The 16978-nt window shown below is 54.5% G+C and overlaps 42 non-coding genes across 42 annotated transcripts; 8 read left to right on the top strand and 34 right to left on the bottom strand.

The window, feature by feature from the left end:
- Nucleotides 1–29: 29 nt before the first annotated feature.
- On the bottom strand, nt 30–102 carry Trnam-cau (transfer RNA methionine (anticodon CAU)). The gene has a single exon. It is a non-coding gene; the product is annotated as a tRNA-Met (tRNA).
- A 293-nt stretch (nt 103–395) lies between these two features.
- Trnag-gcc (transfer RNA glycine (anticodon GCC)) lies at nt 396–466 on the bottom strand. Its single transcript has one exon. It is a non-coding gene; the product is annotated as a tRNA-Gly (tRNA).
- A 341-nt stretch (nt 467–807) lies between these two features.
- Nucleotides 808–879, top strand: Trnag-ucc (transfer RNA glycine (anticodon UCC)). The gene has a single exon. It is a non-coding gene; the product is annotated as a tRNA-Gly (tRNA).
- A 586-nt stretch (nt 880–1465) lies between these two features.
- On the bottom strand, nt 1466–1539 carry Trnai-aau (transfer RNA isoleucine (anticodon AAU)). The gene has a single exon. It is a non-coding gene; the product is annotated as a tRNA-Ile (tRNA).
- A 198-nt stretch (nt 1540–1737) lies between these two features.
- On the bottom strand, nt 1738–1809 carry Trnae-uuc (transfer RNA glutamic acid (anticodon UUC)). Its single transcript has one exon. It is a non-coding gene; the product is annotated as a tRNA-Glu (tRNA).
- Nucleotides 1810–2090: 281 nt separating this feature from the next.
- Trnam-cau (transfer RNA methionine (anticodon CAU)) lies at nt 2091–2163 on the bottom strand. The gene has a single exon. It is a non-coding gene; the product is annotated as a tRNA-Met (tRNA).
- A 293-nt stretch (nt 2164–2456) lies between these two features.
- Trnag-gcc (transfer RNA glycine (anticodon GCC)) lies at nt 2457–2527 on the bottom strand. The gene has a single exon. It is a non-coding gene; the product is annotated as a tRNA-Gly (tRNA).
- Nucleotides 2528–2868: 341 nt separating this feature from the next.
- Nucleotides 2869–2940, top strand: Trnag-ucc (transfer RNA glycine (anticodon UCC)). The gene has a single exon. It is a non-coding gene; the product is annotated as a tRNA-Gly (tRNA).
- Nucleotides 2941–3526: 586 nt separating this feature from the next.
- Nucleotides 3527–3600, bottom strand: Trnai-aau (transfer RNA isoleucine (anticodon AAU)). Its single transcript has one exon. It is a non-coding gene; the product is annotated as a tRNA-Ile (tRNA).
- A 198-nt stretch (nt 3601–3798) lies between these two features.
- Trnae-uuc (transfer RNA glutamic acid (anticodon UUC)) lies at nt 3799–3870 on the bottom strand. The gene has a single exon. It is a non-coding gene; the product is annotated as a tRNA-Glu (tRNA).
- A 281-nt stretch (nt 3871–4151) lies between these two features.
- Trnam-cau (transfer RNA methionine (anticodon CAU)) lies at nt 4152–4224 on the bottom strand. The gene has a single exon. It is a non-coding gene; the product is annotated as a tRNA-Met (tRNA).
- Nucleotides 4225–4517: 293 nt separating this feature from the next.
- Trnag-gcc (transfer RNA glycine (anticodon GCC)) lies at nt 4518–4588 on the bottom strand. Its single transcript has one exon. It is a non-coding gene; the product is annotated as a tRNA-Gly (tRNA).
- A 341-nt stretch (nt 4589–4929) lies between these two features.
- Trnag-ucc (transfer RNA glycine (anticodon UCC)) lies at nt 4930–5001 on the top strand. The gene has a single exon. It is a non-coding gene; the product is annotated as a tRNA-Gly (tRNA).
- Nucleotides 5002–5587: 586 nt separating this feature from the next.
- On the bottom strand, nt 5588–5661 carry Trnai-aau (transfer RNA isoleucine (anticodon AAU)). Its single transcript has one exon. It is a non-coding gene; the product is annotated as a tRNA-Ile (tRNA).
- A 198-nt stretch (nt 5662–5859) lies between these two features.
- On the bottom strand, nt 5860–5931 carry Trnae-uuc (transfer RNA glutamic acid (anticodon UUC)). The gene has a single exon. It is a non-coding gene; the product is annotated as a tRNA-Glu (tRNA).
- A 281-nt stretch (nt 5932–6212) lies between these two features.
- Nucleotides 6213–6285, bottom strand: Trnam-cau (transfer RNA methionine (anticodon CAU)). The gene has a single exon. It is a non-coding gene; the product is annotated as a tRNA-Met (tRNA).
- A 293-nt stretch (nt 6286–6578) lies between these two features.
- Trnag-gcc (transfer RNA glycine (anticodon GCC)) lies at nt 6579–6649 on the bottom strand. The gene has a single exon. It is a non-coding gene; the product is annotated as a tRNA-Gly (tRNA).
- Nucleotides 6650–6990: 341 nt separating this feature from the next.
- Trnag-ucc (transfer RNA glycine (anticodon UCC)) lies at nt 6991–7062 on the top strand. The gene has a single exon. It is a non-coding gene; the product is annotated as a tRNA-Gly (tRNA).
- Nucleotides 7063–7648: 586 nt separating this feature from the next.
- On the bottom strand, nt 7649–7722 carry Trnai-aau (transfer RNA isoleucine (anticodon AAU)). Its single transcript has one exon. It is a non-coding gene; the product is annotated as a tRNA-Ile (tRNA).
- Nucleotides 7723–7920: 198 nt separating this feature from the next.
- Nucleotides 7921–7992, bottom strand: Trnae-uuc (transfer RNA glutamic acid (anticodon UUC)). The gene has a single exon. It is a non-coding gene; the product is annotated as a tRNA-Glu (tRNA).
- A 281-nt stretch (nt 7993–8273) lies between these two features.
- Trnam-cau (transfer RNA methionine (anticodon CAU)) lies at nt 8274–8346 on the bottom strand. The gene has a single exon. It is a non-coding gene; the product is annotated as a tRNA-Met (tRNA).
- Nucleotides 8347–8639: 293 nt separating this feature from the next.
- On the bottom strand, nt 8640–8710 carry Trnag-gcc (transfer RNA glycine (anticodon GCC)). Its single transcript has one exon. It is a non-coding gene; the product is annotated as a tRNA-Gly (tRNA).
- A 341-nt stretch (nt 8711–9051) lies between these two features.
- On the top strand, nt 9052–9123 carry Trnag-ucc (transfer RNA glycine (anticodon UCC)). Its single transcript has one exon. It is a non-coding gene; the product is annotated as a tRNA-Gly (tRNA).
- Nucleotides 9124–9709: 586 nt separating this feature from the next.
- On the bottom strand, nt 9710–9783 carry Trnai-aau (transfer RNA isoleucine (anticodon AAU)). The gene has a single exon. It is a non-coding gene; the product is annotated as a tRNA-Ile (tRNA).
- A 198-nt stretch (nt 9784–9981) lies between these two features.
- On the bottom strand, nt 9982–10053 carry Trnae-uuc (transfer RNA glutamic acid (anticodon UUC)). The gene has a single exon. It is a non-coding gene; the product is annotated as a tRNA-Glu (tRNA).
- A 281-nt stretch (nt 10054–10334) lies between these two features.
- Trnam-cau (transfer RNA methionine (anticodon CAU)) lies at nt 10335–10407 on the bottom strand. Its single transcript has one exon. It is a non-coding gene; the product is annotated as a tRNA-Met (tRNA).
- A 293-nt stretch (nt 10408–10700) lies between these two features.
- On the bottom strand, nt 10701–10771 carry Trnag-gcc (transfer RNA glycine (anticodon GCC)). Its single transcript has one exon. It is a non-coding gene; the product is annotated as a tRNA-Gly (tRNA).
- A 341-nt stretch (nt 10772–11112) lies between these two features.
- Nucleotides 11113–11184, top strand: Trnag-ucc (transfer RNA glycine (anticodon UCC)). Its single transcript has one exon. It is a non-coding gene; the product is annotated as a tRNA-Gly (tRNA).
- Nucleotides 11185–11770: 586 nt separating this feature from the next.
- Nucleotides 11771–11844, bottom strand: Trnai-aau (transfer RNA isoleucine (anticodon AAU)). The gene has a single exon. It is a non-coding gene; the product is annotated as a tRNA-Ile (tRNA).
- Nucleotides 11845–12042: 198 nt separating this feature from the next.
- On the bottom strand, nt 12043–12114 carry Trnae-uuc (transfer RNA glutamic acid (anticodon UUC)). Its single transcript has one exon. It is a non-coding gene; the product is annotated as a tRNA-Glu (tRNA).
- Nucleotides 12115–12395: 281 nt separating this feature from the next.
- Nucleotides 12396–12468, bottom strand: Trnam-cau (transfer RNA methionine (anticodon CAU)). Its single transcript has one exon. It is a non-coding gene; the product is annotated as a tRNA-Met (tRNA).
- Nucleotides 12469–12761: 293 nt separating this feature from the next.
- Trnag-gcc (transfer RNA glycine (anticodon GCC)) lies at nt 12762–12832 on the bottom strand. The gene has a single exon. It is a non-coding gene; the product is annotated as a tRNA-Gly (tRNA).
- A 341-nt stretch (nt 12833–13173) lies between these two features.
- On the top strand, nt 13174–13245 carry Trnag-ucc (transfer RNA glycine (anticodon UCC)). Its single transcript has one exon. It is a non-coding gene; the product is annotated as a tRNA-Gly (tRNA).
- A 587-nt stretch (nt 13246–13832) lies between these two features.
- Nucleotides 13833–13906, bottom strand: Trnai-aau (transfer RNA isoleucine (anticodon AAU)). Its single transcript has one exon. It is a non-coding gene; the product is annotated as a tRNA-Ile (tRNA).
- Nucleotides 13907–14104: 198 nt separating this feature from the next.
- Trnae-uuc (transfer RNA glutamic acid (anticodon UUC)) lies at nt 14105–14176 on the bottom strand. Its single transcript has one exon. It is a non-coding gene; the product is annotated as a tRNA-Glu (tRNA).
- A 281-nt stretch (nt 14177–14457) lies between these two features.
- On the bottom strand, nt 14458–14530 carry Trnam-cau (transfer RNA methionine (anticodon CAU)). The gene has a single exon. It is a non-coding gene; the product is annotated as a tRNA-Met (tRNA).
- A 293-nt stretch (nt 14531–14823) lies between these two features.
- On the bottom strand, nt 14824–14894 carry Trnag-gcc (transfer RNA glycine (anticodon GCC)). Its single transcript has one exon. It is a non-coding gene; the product is annotated as a tRNA-Gly (tRNA).
- A 341-nt stretch (nt 14895–15235) lies between these two features.
- Trnag-ucc (transfer RNA glycine (anticodon UCC)) lies at nt 15236–15307 on the top strand. Its single transcript has one exon. It is a non-coding gene; the product is annotated as a tRNA-Gly (tRNA).
- Nucleotides 15308–15893: 586 nt separating this feature from the next.
- On the bottom strand, nt 15894–15967 carry Trnai-aau (transfer RNA isoleucine (anticodon AAU)). Its single transcript has one exon. It is a non-coding gene; the product is annotated as a tRNA-Ile (tRNA).
- A 198-nt stretch (nt 15968–16165) lies between these two features.
- Trnae-uuc (transfer RNA glutamic acid (anticodon UUC)) lies at nt 16166–16237 on the bottom strand. Its single transcript has one exon. It is a non-coding gene; the product is annotated as a tRNA-Glu (tRNA).
- A 281-nt stretch (nt 16238–16518) lies between these two features.
- On the bottom strand, nt 16519–16591 carry Trnam-cau (transfer RNA methionine (anticodon CAU)). Its single transcript has one exon. It is a non-coding gene; the product is annotated as a tRNA-Met (tRNA).
- Nucleotides 16592–16884: 293 nt separating this feature from the next.
- Nucleotides 16885–16955, bottom strand: Trnag-gcc (transfer RNA glycine (anticodon GCC)). The gene has a single exon. It is a non-coding gene; the product is annotated as a tRNA-Gly (tRNA).
- Nucleotides 16956–16978: the final 23 nt, after the last annotated feature.

Below are 16978 nucleotides of genomic sequence, written 5' to 3' on the forward strand. Positions count from 1 at the left end.
AGCACCACCTTCAGTCACAGAAAATTAGATGCCCCGGGTGAGGATCGAACTCACGACCTTAAGATTATGAGACTTACGCGCTGCCTACTGCGCTACCGAGGCAGGCGATCGTTAGACCTTCTGGAATCTTGGTAAGTATCGAATACAAGTGGTAGAGAGTCTGCACTCCCTGGCTCATTTTTTCTGTTGCTACACGTGCATTCACGGCGCGGCAGGCAACTTGCGATGCTAGGCCGACGCCAGTATGTACAATAGCACGCAGGAGTCCAAACGAGCAGTCGTCCGCGCTGCATGATTGGTTCTTTCCATACGGAATCCCGCGGTTCATTCTCATGGCTCACGCAGTTCGAGTGCGAAAGACACGCAGCACCCCTACCGGAGAAAAAACAAAATGATGCATCGGCCGGGAATCGAACCCGGGCCGCCCGCGTGGCAGGCGAGCATTCTACCACTGAACCACCGATGCTCGGGCCAGCGGTACCTTCACGCTGCTTCCCGAGCAGATGTCTCAAGGGAAAGTGGGACTGCCGTCAAGCGCCGTAGCATTCTGTGGAGAAGATGCTGCAGACGCTGAATCCTGCACTGCACTGCTTAAAGATGCCGCCAGAACGCGGTCCTCTGCGTACTCTTGCGTCGCCGGCGCCGACTCTTGCCAAAGGATGCGAAATGTGCGCGGATACGCTGTCCGAATGCGTCTGGATGTGCTCCCCTAGCCTGCCTCGAAATGCGCCTGCCGGGTACGATCACCTTCGGCCGCTGCCGACAGGCGGGAAGCCGACTCAGCGCGGTGGCGGGGCGCTCGCTTGTGCGGTCGTGGTGTAATGGTCAGCATAGTTGCCTTCCAAGCAGTTGATCCGGGTTCGATTCCCGGCCACCGCAGCAGGCTTTTAATTTCGCGTATGAGTACTTTTGCCACGCGCTCTTAAACTATTGTTTTTTCGCCCTCTTACTCGCTGCATACCAGCCCTTAGTGTGTCTCGACTTGTCTCGACTTTGCTCAGCTGACGCGAGAGCTGACGCTCTCAAATCGGCCTATATCAAAACGACAAGCACGAGAAACGACTGAGAGAGGTAAGGAGAGGCGAGGCGAGGCGATGGACACACAGCACGCCCCCTTCATTTCACGGTGGCGTCTCCCTGGCCGAATCGGGCTGTAGCTCCGAAAACAAAGGAGAAACAAAAATAGGAAGTAAAACTGCCAATAGTGCCCTGTGTTCCCATGCGCTCACCCGCCCAAGTACTGACAAGGGCCAAAGTTGTTACGCATCGGCAATCGGACATTTTCTTTCATTTTCTCTAACCAGTGTATTCAAGATATTATGGCCATTGCCGAGTGAATGCTGTAGTGCTTCCCGACGAGTCGGGTTCGGATCCTCTGTCAACTTCCACGCAGGGTGATGATCATTTGGTCATCACACTCGCCAGCTGAAATCGGCGCTGCCTTTTCGCAGTAGTAAAAGAGAAGTGGCCCGTGGGGGGATCGAACCCACGACCTTCGCGTTATTAGCACGACGCTCTAACCAACTGAGCTAACGGGCCTCGGCAGATGCAGTTGCTCAGCCCTACGCTGGAATCAGGTGGCATGAAGCCATACACCATTCCTATGGTCGTCGTGTGTCTGCTTCCCTAGTCTATATTCTGCTGACGGTCACGAAACAGTAGCTATATTGCGAGCAGGACGGGAAACGGCCGCTCGGACAGCTCAAACTTGTCACGATTCGTGTGGAAAAAATTCCGTTCCGGTACCGGGAATCGAACCCGGGCCTCCTGGGTGAAAGCCAGGTATCCTAGCCACTAGACCACACCGGATGCGGCCGTTTCATTCGACCGTTCGTACGGTCGCTTGTCGCATTGTCGCTCTCTTTGCGAGCATCTTTGCACATACTGACTGGCAAGGCGCGCACCTCAAACGTCGCAGAGCAATGCTTTTGGCTTCATGCTCTGCTGGGAGAAGAGGAATAGGGAAGCTGTATGTAGCAATAACAGGAAGTAAACATTTTCCCGCTGAAGCGTTGAAACGTTGTGGATAACAAACAAGAAATAAGTTGGCGCCCTAGCAACAGCACCACCTTCAGTCACAGAAAATTAGATGCCCCGGGTGAGGATCGAACTCACGACCTTAAGATTATGAGACTTACGCGCTGCCTACTGCGCTACCGAGGCAGGCGATCGTTAGACCTTCTGGAATCTTGGTAAGTATCGAATACAAGTGGTAGAGAGTCTGCACTCCCTGGCTCATTTTTTCTGTTGCTACACGTGCATTCACGGCGCGGCAGGCAACTTGCGATGCTAGGCCGACGCCAGTATGTACAATAGCACGCAGGAGTCCAAACGAGCAGTCGTCCGCGCTGCATGATTGGTTCTTTCCATACGGAATCCCGCGGTTCATTCTCATGGCTCACGCAGTTCGAGTGCGAAAGACACGCAGCACCCCTACCGGAGAAAAAACAAAATGATGCATCGGCCGGGAATCGAACCCGGGCCGCCCGCGTGGCAGGCGAGCATTCTACCACTGAACCACCGATGCTCGGGCCAGCGGTACCTTCACGCTGCTTCCCGAGCAGATGTCTCAAGGGAAAGTGGGACTGCCGTCAAGCGCCGTAGCATTCTGTGGAGAAGATGCTGCAGACGCTGAATCCTGCACTGCACTGCTTAAAGATGCCGCCAGAACGCGGTCCTCTGCGTACTCTTGCGTCGCCGGCGCCGACTCTTGCCAAAGGATGCGAAATGTGCGCGGATACGCTGTCCGAATGCGTCTGGATGTGCTCCCCTAGCCTGCCTCGAAATGCGCCTGCCGGGTACGATCACCTTCGGCCGCTGCCGACAGGCGGGAAGCCGACTCAGCGCGGTGGCGGGGCGCTCGCTTGTGCGGTCGTGGTGTAATGGTCAGCATAGTTGCCTTCCAAGCAGTTGATCCGGGTTCGATTCCCGGCCACCGCAGCAGGCTTTTAATTTCGCGTATGAGTACTTTTGCCACGCGCTCTTAAACTATTGTTTTTTCGCCCTCTTACTCGCTGCATACCAGCCCTTAGTGTGTCTCGACTTGTCTCGACTTTGCTCAGCTGACGCGAGAGCTGACGCTCTCAAATCGGCCTATATCAAAACGACAAGCACGAGAAACGACTGAGAGAGGTAAGGAGAGGCGAGGCGAGGCGATGGACACACAGCACGCCCCCTTCATTTCACGGTGGCGTCTCCCTGGCCGAATCGGGCTGTAGCTCCGAAAACAAAGGAGAAACAAAAATAGGAAGTAAAACTGCCAATAGTGCCCTGTGTTCCCATGCGCTCACCCGCCCAAGTACTGACAAGGGCCAAAGTTGTTACGCATCGGCAATCGGACATTTTCTTTCATTTTCTCTAACCAGTGTATTCAAGATATTATGGCCATTGCCGAGTGAATGCTGTAGTGCTTCCCGACGAGTCGGGTTCGGATCCTCTGTCAACTTCCACGCAGGGTGATGATCATTTGGTCATCACACTCGCCAGCTGAAATCGGCGCTGCCTTTTCGCAGTAGTAAAAGAGAAGTGGCCCGTGGGGGGATCGAACCCACGACCTTCGCGTTATTAGCACGACGCTCTAACCAACTGAGCTAACGGGCCTCGGCAGATGCAGTTGCTCAGCCCTACGCTGGAATCAGGTGGCATGAAGCCATACACCATTCCTATGGTCGTCGTGTGTCTGCTTCCCTAGTCTATATTCTGCTGACGGTCACGAAACAGTAGCTATATTGCGAGCAGGACGGGAAACGGCCGCTCGGACAGCTCAAACTTGTCACGATTCGTGTGGAAAAAATTCCGTTCCGGTACCGGGAATCGAACCCGGGCCTCCTGGGTGAAAGCCAGGTATCCTAGCCACTAGACCACACCGGATGCGGCCGTTTCATTCGACCGTTCGTACGGTCGCTTGTCGCATTGTCGCTCTCTTTGCGAGCATCTTTGCACATACTGACTGGCAAGGCGCGAACCTCAAACGTCGCAGAGCAATGCTTTTGGCTTCATGCTCTGCTGGGAGAAGAGGAATAGGGAAGCTGTATGTAGCAATAACAGGAAGTAAACATTTTCCCGCTGAAGCGTTGAAACGTTGTGGATAACAAACAAGAAATAAGTTGGCGCCCTAGCAACAGCACCACCTTCAGTCACAGAAAATTAGATGCCCCGGGTGAGGATCGAACTCACGACCTTAAGATTATGAGACTTACGCGCTGCCTACTGCGCTACCGAGGCAGGCGATCGTTAGACCTTCTGGAATCTTGGTAAGTATCGAATACAAGTGGTAGAGAGTCTGCACTCCCTGGCTCATTTTTTCTGTTGCTACACGTGCATTCACGGCGCGGCAGGCAACTTGCGATGCTAGGCCGACGCCAGTATGTACAATAGCACGCAGGAGTCCAAACGAGCAGTCGTCCGCGCTGCATGATTGGTTCTTTCCATACGGAATCCCGCGGTTCACTCTCATGGCTCACGCAGTTCGAGTGCGAAAGACACGCAGCACCCCTACCGGAGAAAAAACAAAATGATGCATCGGCCGGGAATCGAACCCGGGCCGCCCGCGTGGCAGGCGAGCATTCTACCACTGAACCACCGATGCTCGGGCCAGCGGTACCTTCACGCTGCTTCCCGAGCAGATGTCTCAAGGGAAAGTGGGACTGCCGTCAAGCGCCGTAGCATTCTGTGGAGAAGATGCTGCAGACGCTGAATCCTGCACTGCACTGCTTAAAGATGCCGCCAGAACGCGGTCCTCTGCGTACTCTTGCGTCGCCGGCGCCGACTCTTGCCAAAGGATGCGAAATGTGCGCGGATACGCTGTCCGAATGCGTCTGGATGTGCTCCCCTAGCCTGCCTCGAAATGCGCCTGCCGGGTACGATCACCTTCGGCCGCTGCCGACAGGCGGGAAGCCGACTCAGCGCGGTGGCGGGGCGCTCGCTTGTGCGGTCGTGGTGTAATGGTCAGCATAGTTGCCTTCCAAGCAGTTGATCCGGGTTCGATTCCCGGCCACCGCAGCAGGCTTTTAATTTCGCGTATGAGTACTTTTGCCACGCGCTCTTAAACTATTGTTTTTTCGCCCTCTTACTCGCTGCATACCAGCCCTTAGTGTGTCTCGACTTGTCTCGACTTTGCTCAGCTGACGCGAGAGCTGACGCTCTCAAATCGGCCTATATCAAAACGACAAGCACGAGAAACGACTGGGAGAGGTAAGGAGAGGCGAGGCGAGGCGATGGACACACAGCACGCCCCCTTCATTTCACGGTGGCGTCTCCCTGGCCGAATCGGGCTGTAGCTCCGAAAACAAAGGAGAAACAAAAATAGGAAGTAAAACTGCCAATAGTGCCCTGTGTTCCCATGCGCTCACCCGCCCAAGTACTGACAAGGGCCAAAGTTGTTACGCATCGGCAATCGGACATTTTCTTTCATTTTCTCTAACCAGTGTATTCAAGATATTATGGCCATTGCCGAGTGAATGCTGTAGTGCTTCCCGACGAGTCGGGTTCCGATCCTCTGTCAACTTCCACGCAGGGTGATGATCATTTGGTCATCACACTCGCCAGCTGAAATCGGCGCTGCCTTTTCGCAGTAGTAAAAGAGAAGTGGCCCGTGGGGGGATCGAACCCACGACCTTCGCGTTATTAGCACGACGCTCTAACCAACTGAGCTAACGGGCCTCGGCAGATGCAGTTGCTCAGCCCTACGCTGGAATCAGGTGGCATGAAGCCATACACCATTCCTATGGTCGTCGTGTGTCTGCTTCCCTAGTCTATATTCTGCTGACGGTCACGAAACAGTAGCTATATTGCGAGCAGGACGGGAAACGGCCGCTCGGACAGCTCAAACTTGTCACGATTCGTGTGGAAAAAATTCGGTTCCGGTACCGGGAATCGAACCCGGGCCTCCTGGGTGAAAGCCAGGTATCCTAGCCACTAGACCACACCGGATGCGGCCGTTTCATTCGACCGTTCGTACGGTCGCTTGTCGCATTGTCGCTCTCTTTGCGAGCATCTTTGCACATACTGACTGGCAAGGCGCGAACCTCAAACGTCGCAGAGCAATGCTTTTGGCTTCATGCTCTGCTGGGAGAAGAGGAATAGGGAAGCTGTATGTAGCAATAACAGGAAGTAAACATTTTCCCGCTGAAGCGTTGAAACGTTGTGGATAACAAACAAGAAATAAGTTGGCGCCCTAGCAACAGCACCACCTTCAGTCACAGAAAATTAGATGCCCCGGGTGAGGATCGAACTCACGACCTTAAGATTATGAGACTTACGCGCTGCCTACTGCGCTACCGAGGCAGGCGATCGTTAGACCTTCTGGAATCTTGGTAAGTATCGAATACAAGTGGTAGAGAGTCTGCACTCCCTGGCTCATTTTTTCTGTTGCTACACGTGCATTCACGGCGCGGCAGGCAACTTGCGATGCTAGGCCGACGCCAGTATGTACAATAGCACGCAGGAGTCCAAACGAGCAGTCGTCCGCGCTGCATGATTGGTTCTTTCCATACGGAATCCCGCGGTTCACTCTCATGGCTCACGCAGTTCGAGTGCGAAAGACACGCAGCACCCCTACCGGAGAAAAAACAAAATGATGCATCGGCCGGGAATCGAACCCGGGCCGCCCGCGTGGCAGGCGAGCATTCTACCACTGAACCACCGATGCTCGGGCCAGCGGTACCTTCACGCTGCTTCCCGAGCAGATGTCTCAAGGGAAAGTGGGACTGCCGTCAAGCGCCGTAGCATTCTGTGGAGAAGATGCTGCAGACGCTGAATCCTGCACTGCACTGCTTAAAGATGCCGCCAGAACGCGGTCCTCGGCGTACTCTTGCGTCGCCGGCGCCGACTCTTGCCAAAGGATGCGAAATGTGCGCGGATACGCTGTCCGAATGCGTCTGGATGTGCTCCCCTAGCCTGCCTCGAAATGCGCCTGCCGGGTACGATCACCTTCGGCCGCTGCCGACAGGCGGGAAGCCGACTCAGCGCGGTGGCGGGGCGCTCGCTTGTGCGGTCGTGGTGTAATGGTCAGCATAGTTGCCTTCCAAGCAGTTGATCCGGGTTCGATTCCCGGCCACCGCAGCAGGCTTTTAATTTCGCGTATGAGTACTTTTGCCACGCGCTCTTAAACTATTGTTTTTTCGCCCTCTTACTCGCTGCATACCAGCCCTTAGTGTGTCTCGACTTGTCTCGACTTTGCTCAGCTGACGCGAGAGCTGACGCTCTCAAATCGGCCTATATCAAAACGACAAGCACGAGAAACGACTGGGAGAGGTAAGGAGAGGCGAGGCGAGGCGATGGACACACAGCACGCCCCCTTCATTTCACGGTGGCGTCTCCCTGGCCGAATCGGGCTGTAGCTCCGAAAACAAAGGAGAAACAAAAATAGGAAGTAAAACTGCCAATAGTGCCCTGTGTTCCCATGCGCTCACCCGCCCAAGTACTGACAAGGGCCAAAGTTGTTACGCATCGGCAATCGGACATTTTCTTTCATTTTCTCTAACCAGTGTATTCAAGATATTATGGCCATTGCCGAGTGAATGCTGTAGTGCTTCCCGACGAGTCGGGTTCGGATCCTCTGTCAACTTCCACGCAGGGTGATGATCATTTGGTCATCACACTCGCCAGCTGAAATCGGCGCTGCCTTTTCGCAGTAGTAAAAGAGAAGTGGCCCGTGGGGGGATCGAACCCACGACCTTCGCGTTATTAGCACGACGCTCTAACCAACTGAGCTAACGGGCCTCGGCAGATGCAGTTGCTCAGCCCTACGCTGGAATCAGGTGGCATGAAGCCATACACCATTCCTATGGTCGTCGTGTGTCTGCTTCCCTAGTCTATATTCTGCTGACGGTCACGAAACAGTAGCTATATTGCGAGCAGGACGGGAAACGGCCGCTCGGACAGCTCAAACTTGTCACGATTCGTGTGGAAAAAATTCCGTTCCGGTACCGGGAATCGAACCCGGGCCTCCTGGGTGAAAGCCAGGTATCCTAGCCACTAGACCACACCGGATGCGGCCGTTTCATTCGACCGTTCGTACGGTCGCTTGTCGCATTGTCGCTCTCTTTGCGAGCATCTTTGCACATACTGACTGGCAAGGCGCGAACCTCAAACGTCGCAGAGCAATGCTTTTGGCTTCATGCTCTGCTGGGAGAAGAGGAATAGGGAAGCTGTATGTAGCAATAACAGGAAGTAAACATTTTCCCGCTGAAGCGTTGAAACGTTGTGGATAACAAACAAGAAATAAGTTGGCGCCCTAGCAACAGCACCACCTTCAGTCACAGAAAATTAGATGCCCCGGGTGAGGATCGAACTCACGACCTTAAGATTATGAGACTTACGCGCTGCCTACTGCGCTACCGAGGCAGGCGATCGTTAGACCTTCTGGAATCTTGGTAAGTATCGAATACAAGTGGTAGAGAGTCTGCACTCCCTGGCTCATTTTTTCTGTTGCTACACGTGCATTCACGGCGCGGCAGGCAACTTGCGATGCTAGGCCGACGCCAGTATGTACAATAGCACGCAGGAGTCCAAACGAGCAGTCGTCCGCGCTGCATGATTGGTTCTTTCCATACGGAATCCCGCGGTTCACTCTCATGGCTCACGCAGTTCGAGTGCGAAAGACACGCAGCACCCCTACCGGAGAAAAAACAAAATGATGCATCGGCCGGGAATCGAACCCGGGCCGCCCGCGTGGCAGGCGAGCATTCTACCACTGAACCACCGATGCTCGGGCCAGCGGTACCTTCACGCTGCTTCCCGAGCAGATGTCTCAAGGGAAAGTGGGACTGCCGTCAAGCGCCGTAGCATTCTGTGGAGAAGATGCTGCAGACGCTGAATCCTGCACTGCACTGCTTAAAGATGCCGCCAGAACGCGGTCCTCTGCGTACTCTTGCGTCGCCGGCGCCGACTCTTGCCAAAGGATGCGAAATGTGCGCGGATACGCTGTCCGAATGCGTCTGGATGTGCTCCCCTAGCCTGCCTCGAAATGCGCCTGCCGGGTACGATCACCTTCGGCCGCTGCCGACAGGCGGGAAGCCGACTCAGCGCGGTGGCGGGGCGCTCGCTTGTGCGGTCGTGGTGTAATGGTCAGCATAGTTGCCTTCCAAGCAGTTGATCCGGGTTCGATTCCCGGCCACCGCAGCAGGCTTTTAATTTCGCGTATGAGTACTTTTGCCACGCGCTCTTAAACTATTGTTTTTTCGCCCTCTTACTCGCTGCATACCAGCCCTTAGTGTGTCTCGACTTGTCTCGACTTTGCTCAGCTGACGCGAGAGCTGACGCTCTCAAATCGGCCTATATCAAAACGACAAGCACGAGAAACGACTGGGAGAGGTAAGGAGAGGCGAGGCGAGGCGATGGACACACAGCACGCCCCCTTCATTTCACGGTGGCGTCTCCCTGGCCGAATCGGGCTGTAGCTCCGAAAACAAAGGAGAAACAAAAATAGGAAGTAAAACTGCCAATAGTGCCCTGTGTTCCCATGCGCTCACCCGCCCAAGTACTGACAAGGGCCAAAGTTGTTACGCATCGGCAATCGGACATTTTCTTTCATTTTCTCTAACCAGTGTATTCAAGATATTATGGCCATTGCCGAGTGAATGCTGTAGTGCTTCCCGACGAGTCGGGTTCGGATCCTCTGTCAACTTCCACGCAGGGTGATGATCATTTGGTCATCACACTCGCCAGCTGAAATCGGCGCTGCCTTTTCGCAGTAGTAAAAGAGAAGTGGCCCGTGGGGGGATCGAACCCACGACCTTCGCGTTATTAGCACGACGCTCTAACCAACTGAGCTAACGGGCCTCGGCAGATGCAGTTGCTCAGCCCTACGCTGGAATCAGGTGGCATGAAGCCATACACCATTCCTATGGTCGTCGTGTGTCTGCTTCCCTAGTCTATATTCTGCTGACGGTCACGAAACAGTAGCTATATTGCGAGCAGGACGGGAAACGGCCGCTCGGACAGCTCAAACTTGTCACGATTCGTGTGGAAAAAATTCCGTTCCGGTACCGGGAATCGAACCCGGGCCTCCTGGGTGAAAGCCAGGTATCCTAGCCACTAGACCACACCGGATGCGGCCGTTTCATTCGACCGTTCGTACGGTCGCTTGTCGCATTGTCGCTCTCTTTGCGAGCATCTTTGCACATACTGACTGGCAAGGCGCGCACCTCAAACGTCGCAGAGCAATGCTTTTGGCTTCATGCTCTGCTGGGAGAAGAGGAATAGGGAAGCTGTATGTAGCAATAACAGGAAGTAAACATTTTCCCGCTGAAGCGTTGAAACGTTGTGGATAACAAACAAGAAATAAGTTGGCGCCCTAGCAACAGCACCACCTTCAGTCACAGAAAATTAGATGCCCCGGGTGAGGATCGAACTCACGACCTTAAGATTATGAGACTTACGCGCTGCCTACTGCGCTACCGAGGCAGGCGATCGTTAGACCTTCTGGAATCTTGGTAAGTATCGAATACAAGTGGTAGAGAGTCTGCACTCCCTGGCTCATTTTTTCTGTTGCTACACGTGCATTCACGGCGCGGCAGGCAACTTGCGATGCTAGGCCGACGCCAGTATGTACAATAGCACGCAGGAGTCCAAACGAGCAGTCGTCCGCGCTGCATGATTGGTTCTTTCCATACGGAATCCCGCGGTTCATTCTCATGGCTCACGCAGTTCGAGTGCGAAAGACACGCAGCACCCCTACCGGAGAAAAAACAAAATGATGCATCGGCCGGGAATCGAACCCGGGCCGCCCGCGTGGCAGGCGAGCATTCTACCACTGAACCACCGATGCTCGGGCCAGCGGTACCTTCACGCTGCTTCCCGAGCAGATGTCTCAAGGGAAAGTGGGACTGCCGTCAAGCGCCGTAGCATTCTGTGGAGAAGATGCTGCAGACGCTGAATCCTGCACTGCACTGCTTAAAGATGCCGCCAGAACGCGGTCCTCTGCGTACTCTTGCGTCGCCGGCGCCGACTCTTGCCAAAGGATGCGAAATGTGCGCGGATACGCTGTCCGAATGCGTCTGGATGTGCTCCCCTAGCCTGCCTCGAAATGCGCCTGCCGGGTACGATCACCTTCGGCCGCTGCCGACAGGCGGGAAGCCGACTCAGCGCGGTGGCGGGGCGCTCGCTTGTGCGGTCGTGGTGTAATGGTCAGCATAGTTGCCTTCCAAGCAGTTGATCCGGGTTCGATTCCCGGCCACCGCAGCAGGCTTTTAATTTCGCGTATGAGTACTTTTGCCACGCGCTCTTAAACTATTGTTTTTTCGCCCTCTTACTCGCTGCATACCAGCCCTTAGTGTGTCTCGACTTGTCTCGACTTTGCTCAGCTGACGCGAGAGCTGACGCTCTCAAATCGGCCTATATCAAAACGACAAGCACGAGAAACGACTGGGAGAGGTAAGGAGAGGCGAGGCGAGGCGATGGACACACAGCACGCCCCCTTCATTTCACGGTGGCGTCTCCCTGGCCGAATCGGGCTGTAGCTCCGAAAACAAAGGAGAAACAAAAATAGGAAGTAAAACTGCCAATAGTGCCCTGTGTTCCCATGCGCTCACCCGCCCAAGTACTGACAAGGGCCAAAGTTGTTACGCATCGGCAATCGGACATTTTCTTTCATTTTCTCTAACCAGTGTATTCAAGATATTATGGCCATTGCCGAGTGAATGCTGTAGTGCTTCCCGACGAGTCGGGTTCGGATCCTCTGTCAACTTCCACGCAGGGTGATGATCATTTGGTCATCACACTCGCCAGCTGAAATCGGCGCTGCCTTTTCGCAGTAGTAAAAGAGAAGTGGCCCGTGGGGGGATCGAACCCACGACCTTCGCGTTATTAGCACGACGCTCTAACCAACTGAGCTAACGGGCCTCGGCAGATGCAGTTGCTCAGCCCTACGCTGGAATCAGGTGGCATGAAGCCATACACCATTCCTATGGTCGTCGTGTGTCTGCTTCCCTAGTCTATATTCTGCTGACGGTCACGAAACAGTAGCTATATTGCGAGCAGGACGGGAAACGGCCGCTCGGACAGCTCAAACTTGTCACGATTCGTGTGGAAAAAATTCCGTTCCGGTACCGGGAATCGAACCCGGGCCTCCTGGGTGAAAGCCAGGTATCCTAGCCACTAGACCACACCGGATGCGGCCGTTTCATTCGACCGTTCGTACGGTCGCTTGTCGCATTGTCGCTCTCTTTGCGAGCATCTTTGCACATACTGACTGGCAAGGCGCGCACCTCAAACGTCGCAGAGCAATGCTTTTGGCTTCATGCTCTGCTGGGAGAAGAGGAATAGGGAAGCTGTATGTAGCAATAACAGGAAGTAAACATTTTCCCGCTGAAGCGTTGAAACGTTGTGGATAACAAACAAGAAATAAGTTGGCGCCCTAGCAACAGCACCACCTTCAGTCACAGAAAATTAGATGCCCCGGGTGAGGATCGAACTCACGACCTTAAGATTATGAGACTTACGCGCTGCCTACTGCGCTACCGAGGCAGGCGATCGTTAGACCTTCTGGAATCTTGGTAAGTATCGAATACAAGTGGTAGAGAGTCTGCACTCCCTGGCTCATTTTTTCTGTTGCTACACGTGCATTCACGGCGCGGCAGGCAACTTGCGATGCTAGGCCGACGCCAGTATGTACAATAGCACGCAGGAGTCCAAACGAGCAGTCGTCCGCGCTGCATGATTGGTTCTTTCCATACGGAATCCCGCGGTTCATTCTCATGGCTCACGCAGTTCGAGTGCGAAAGACACGCAGCACCCCTACCGGAGAAAAAACAAAATGATGCATCGGCCGGGAATCGAACCCGGGCCGCCCGCGTGGCAGGCGAGCATTCTACCACTGAACCACCGATGCTCGGGCCAGCGGTACCTTCACGCTGCTTCCCGAGCAGATGTCTCAAGGGAAAGTGGGACTGCCGTCAAGCGCCGTAGCATTCTGTGGAGAAGATGCTGCAGACGCTGAATCCTGCACTGCACTGCTTAAAGATGCCGCCAGAACGCGGTCCTCTGCGTACTCTTGCGTCGCCGGCGCCGACTCTTGCCAAAGGATGCGAAATGTGCGCGGATACGCTGTCCGAATGCGTCTGGATGTGCTCCCCTAGCCTGCCTCGAAATGCGCCTGCCGGGTACGATCACCTTCGGCCGCTGCCGACAGGCGGGAAGCCGACTCAGCGCGGTGGCGGGGCGCTCGCTTGTGCGGTCGTGGTGTAATGGTCAGCATAGTTGCCTTCCAAGCAGTTGATCCGGGTTCGATTCCCGGCCACCGCAGCAGGCTTTTAATTTCGCGTATGAGTACTTTTGCCACGCGCTCTTAAACTATTGTTTTTTCGCCCTCTTACTCGCTGCATACCAGCCCTTAGTGTGTCTCGACTTGTCTCGACTTTGCTCAGCTGACGCGAGAGCTGACGCTCTCAAATCGGCCTATATCAAAACGACAAGCACGAGAAACGACTGAGAGAGGTAAGGAGAGGCGAGGCGAGGCGATGGACACACAGCACGCCCCCCTTCATTTCACGGTGGCGTCTCCCTGGCCGAATCGGGCTGTAGCTCCGAAAACAAAGGAGAAACAAAAATAGGAAGTAAAACTGCCAATAGTGCCCTGTGTTCCCATGCGCTCACCCGCCCAAGTACTGACAAGGGCCAAAGTTGTTACGCATCGGCAATCGGACATTTTCTTTCATTTTCTCTAACCAGTGTATTCAAGATATTATGGCCATTGCCGAGTGAATGCTGTAGTGCTTCCCGACGAGTCGGGTTCGGATCCTCTGTCAACTTCCACGCAGGGTGATGATCATTTGGTCATCACACTCGCCAGCTGAAATCGGCGCTGCCTTTTCGCAGTAGTAAAAGAGAAGTGGCCCGTGGGGGGATCGAACCCACGACCTTCGCGTTATTAGCACGACGCTCTAACCAACTGAGCTAACGGGCCTCGGCAGATGCAGTTGCTCAGCCCTACGCTGGAATCAGGTGGCATGAAGCCATACACCATTCCTATGGTCGTCGTGTGTCTGCTTCCCTAGTCTATATTCTGCTGACGGTCACGAAACAGTAGCTATATTGCGAGCAGGACGGGAAACGGCCGCTCGGACAGCTCAAACTTGTCACGATTCGTGTGGAAAAAATTCCGTTCCGGTACCGGGAATCGAACCCGGGCCTCCTGGGTGAAAGCCAGGTATCCTAGCCACTAGACCACACCGGATGCGGCCGTTTCATTCGACCGTTCGTACGGTCGCTTGTCGCATTGTCGCTCTCTTTGCGAGCATCTTTGCACATACTGACTGGCAAGGCGCGAACCTCAAACGTCGCAGAGCAATGCTTTTGGCTTCATGCTCTGCTGGGAGAAGAGGAATAGGGAAGCTGTATGTAGCAATAACAGGAAGTAAACATTTTCCCGCTGAAGCGTTGAAACGTTGTGGATAACAAACAAGAAATAAGTTGGCGCCCTAGCAACAGCACCACCTTCAGTCACAGAAAATTAGATGCCGCGGGTGAGGATCGAACTCACGACCTTAAGATTATGAGACTTACGCGCTGCCTACTGCGCTACCGAGGCAGGCGATCGTTAGACCTTCTGGAATCTTGGTAAGTATCGAATACAAGTGGTAGAGAGTCTGCACTCCCTGGCTCATTTTTTCTGTTGCTACACGTGCATTCACGGCGCGGCAGGCAACTTGCGATGCTAGGCCGACGCCAGTATGTACAATAGCACGCAGGAGTCCAAACGAGCAGTCGTCCGCGCTGCATGATTGGTTCTTTCCATACGGAATCCCGCGGTTCATTCTCATGGCTCACGCAGTTCGAGTGCGAAAGACACGCAGCACCCCTACCGGAGAAAAAACAAAATGATGCATCGGCCGGGAATCGAACCCGGGCCGCCCGCGTGGCAGGCGAGCATTCTACCACTGAACCACCGATGCTCGGGCCAGCGGTACCTTCACGCTGCTTCCCGAGCAGATGTCTCAAGGGAAAGTGGGACTGCCGTCAAGCGCCGTAGCATTCTGTGGAGAAGATGCTGCAGACGCTGAATCCTGCACTGCACTGCTTAAAGATGCCGCCAGAACGCGGTCCTCTGCGTACTCTTGCGTCGCCGGCGCCGACTCTTGCCAAAGGATGCGAAATGTGCGCGGATACGCTGTCCGAATGCGTCTGGATGTGCTCCCCTAGCCTGCCTCGAAATGCGCCTGCCGGGTACGATCACCTTCGGCCGCTGCCGACAGGCGGGAAGCCGACTCAGCGCGGTGGCGGGGCGCTCGCTTGTGCGGTCGTGGTGTAATGGTCAGCATAGTTGCCTTCCAAGCAGTTGATCCGGGTTCGATTCCCGGCCACCGCATCAGGCTTTTAATTTCGCGTATGAGTACTTTTGCCACGCGCTCTTAAACTATTGTTTTTTCGCCCTCTTACTCGCTGCATACCAGCCCTTAGTGTGTCTCGACTTGTCTCGACTTTGCTCAGCTGACGCGAGAGCTGACGCTCTCAAATCGGCCTATATCAAAACGACAAGCACGAGAAACGACTGGGAGAGGTAAGGAGAGGCGAGGCGAGGCGATGGACACACAGCACGCCCCCTTCATTTCACGGTGGCGTCTCCCTGGCCGAATCGGGCTGTAGCTCCGAAAACAAAGGAGAAACAAAAATAGGAAGTAAAACTGCCAATAGTGCCCTGTGTTCCCATGCGCTCACCCGCCCAAGTACTGACAAGGGCCAAAGTTGTTACGCATCGGCAATCGGACATTTTCTTTCATTTTCTCTAACCAGTGTATTCAAGATATTATGGCCATTGCCGAGTGAATGCTGTAGTGCTTCCCGACGAGTCGGGTTCGGATCCTCTGTCAACTTCCACGCAGGGTGATGATCATTTGGTCATCACACTCGCCAGCTGAAATCGGCGCTGCCTTTTCGCAGTAGTAAAAGAGAAGTGGCCCGTGGGGGGATCGAACCCACGACCTTCGCGTTATTAGCACGACGCTCTAACCAACTGAGCTAACGGGCCTCGGCAGATGCAGTTGCTCAGCCCTACGCTGGAATCAGGTGGCATGAAGCCATACACCATTCCTATGGTCGTCGTGTGTCTGCTTCCCTAGTCTATATTCTGCTGACGGTCACGAAACAGTAGCTATATTGCGAGCAGGACGGGAAACGGCCGCTCGGACAGCTCAAACTTGTCACGATTCGTGTGGAAAAAATTCCGTTCCGGTACCGGGAATCGAACCCGGGCCTCCTGGGTGAAAGCCAGGTATCCTAGCCACTAGACCACACCGGATGCGGCCGTTTCATTCGACCGTTCGTACGGTCGCTTGTCGCATTGTCGCTCTCTTTGCGAGCATCTTTGCACATACTGACTGGCAAGGCGCGCACCTCAAACGTCGCAGAGCAATGCTTTTGGCTTCATGCTCTGCTGGGAGAAGAGGAATAGGGAAGCTGTATGTAGCAATACCAGGAAGTAAACATTTTCCCGCTGAAGCGTTGAAACGTTGTGGATAACAAACAAGAAATAAGTTGGCGCCCTAGCAACAGCACCACCTTCAGTCACAGAAAATTAGATGCCCCGGGTGAGGATCGAACTCACAACCTTAAGATTATGAGACTTACGCGCTGCCTACTGCGCTACCGAGGCAGGCGATCGTTAGACCTTCTGGAATCTTGGTAAGTATCGAATACAAGTGGTAGAGAGTCTGCACTCCCTGGCTCATTTTTTCTGTTGCTACACGTGCATTCACGGCGCGGCAGGCAACTTGCGATGCTAGGCCGACGCCAGTATGTACAATAGCACGCAGGAGTCCAAACGAGCAGTCGTCCGCGCTGCATGATTGGTTCTTTCCATACGGAATCCCGCGGTTCATTCTCATGGCTCACGCAGTTCGAGTGCGAAAGACACGCAGCACCCCTACCGGAGAAAAAACAAAATGATGCATCGGCCGGGAATCGAACCCGGGCCGCCCGCGTGGCAGGCGAGCATTCTACCACTGAACCACCGATGCTCGGGCCAGCGGTACCTTCACGC

The sequence above is a fragment of the Schistocerca serialis genome, chromosome 2 (genome assembly GCF_023864345.2).
Source record: "Schistocerca serialis cubense isolate TAMUIC-IGC-003099 chromosome 2, iqSchSeri2.2, whole genome shotgun sequence".
Classification (NCBI taxonomy): Eukaryota; Metazoa; Arthropoda; class Insecta; order Orthoptera; family Acrididae; genus Schistocerca; species Schistocerca serialis.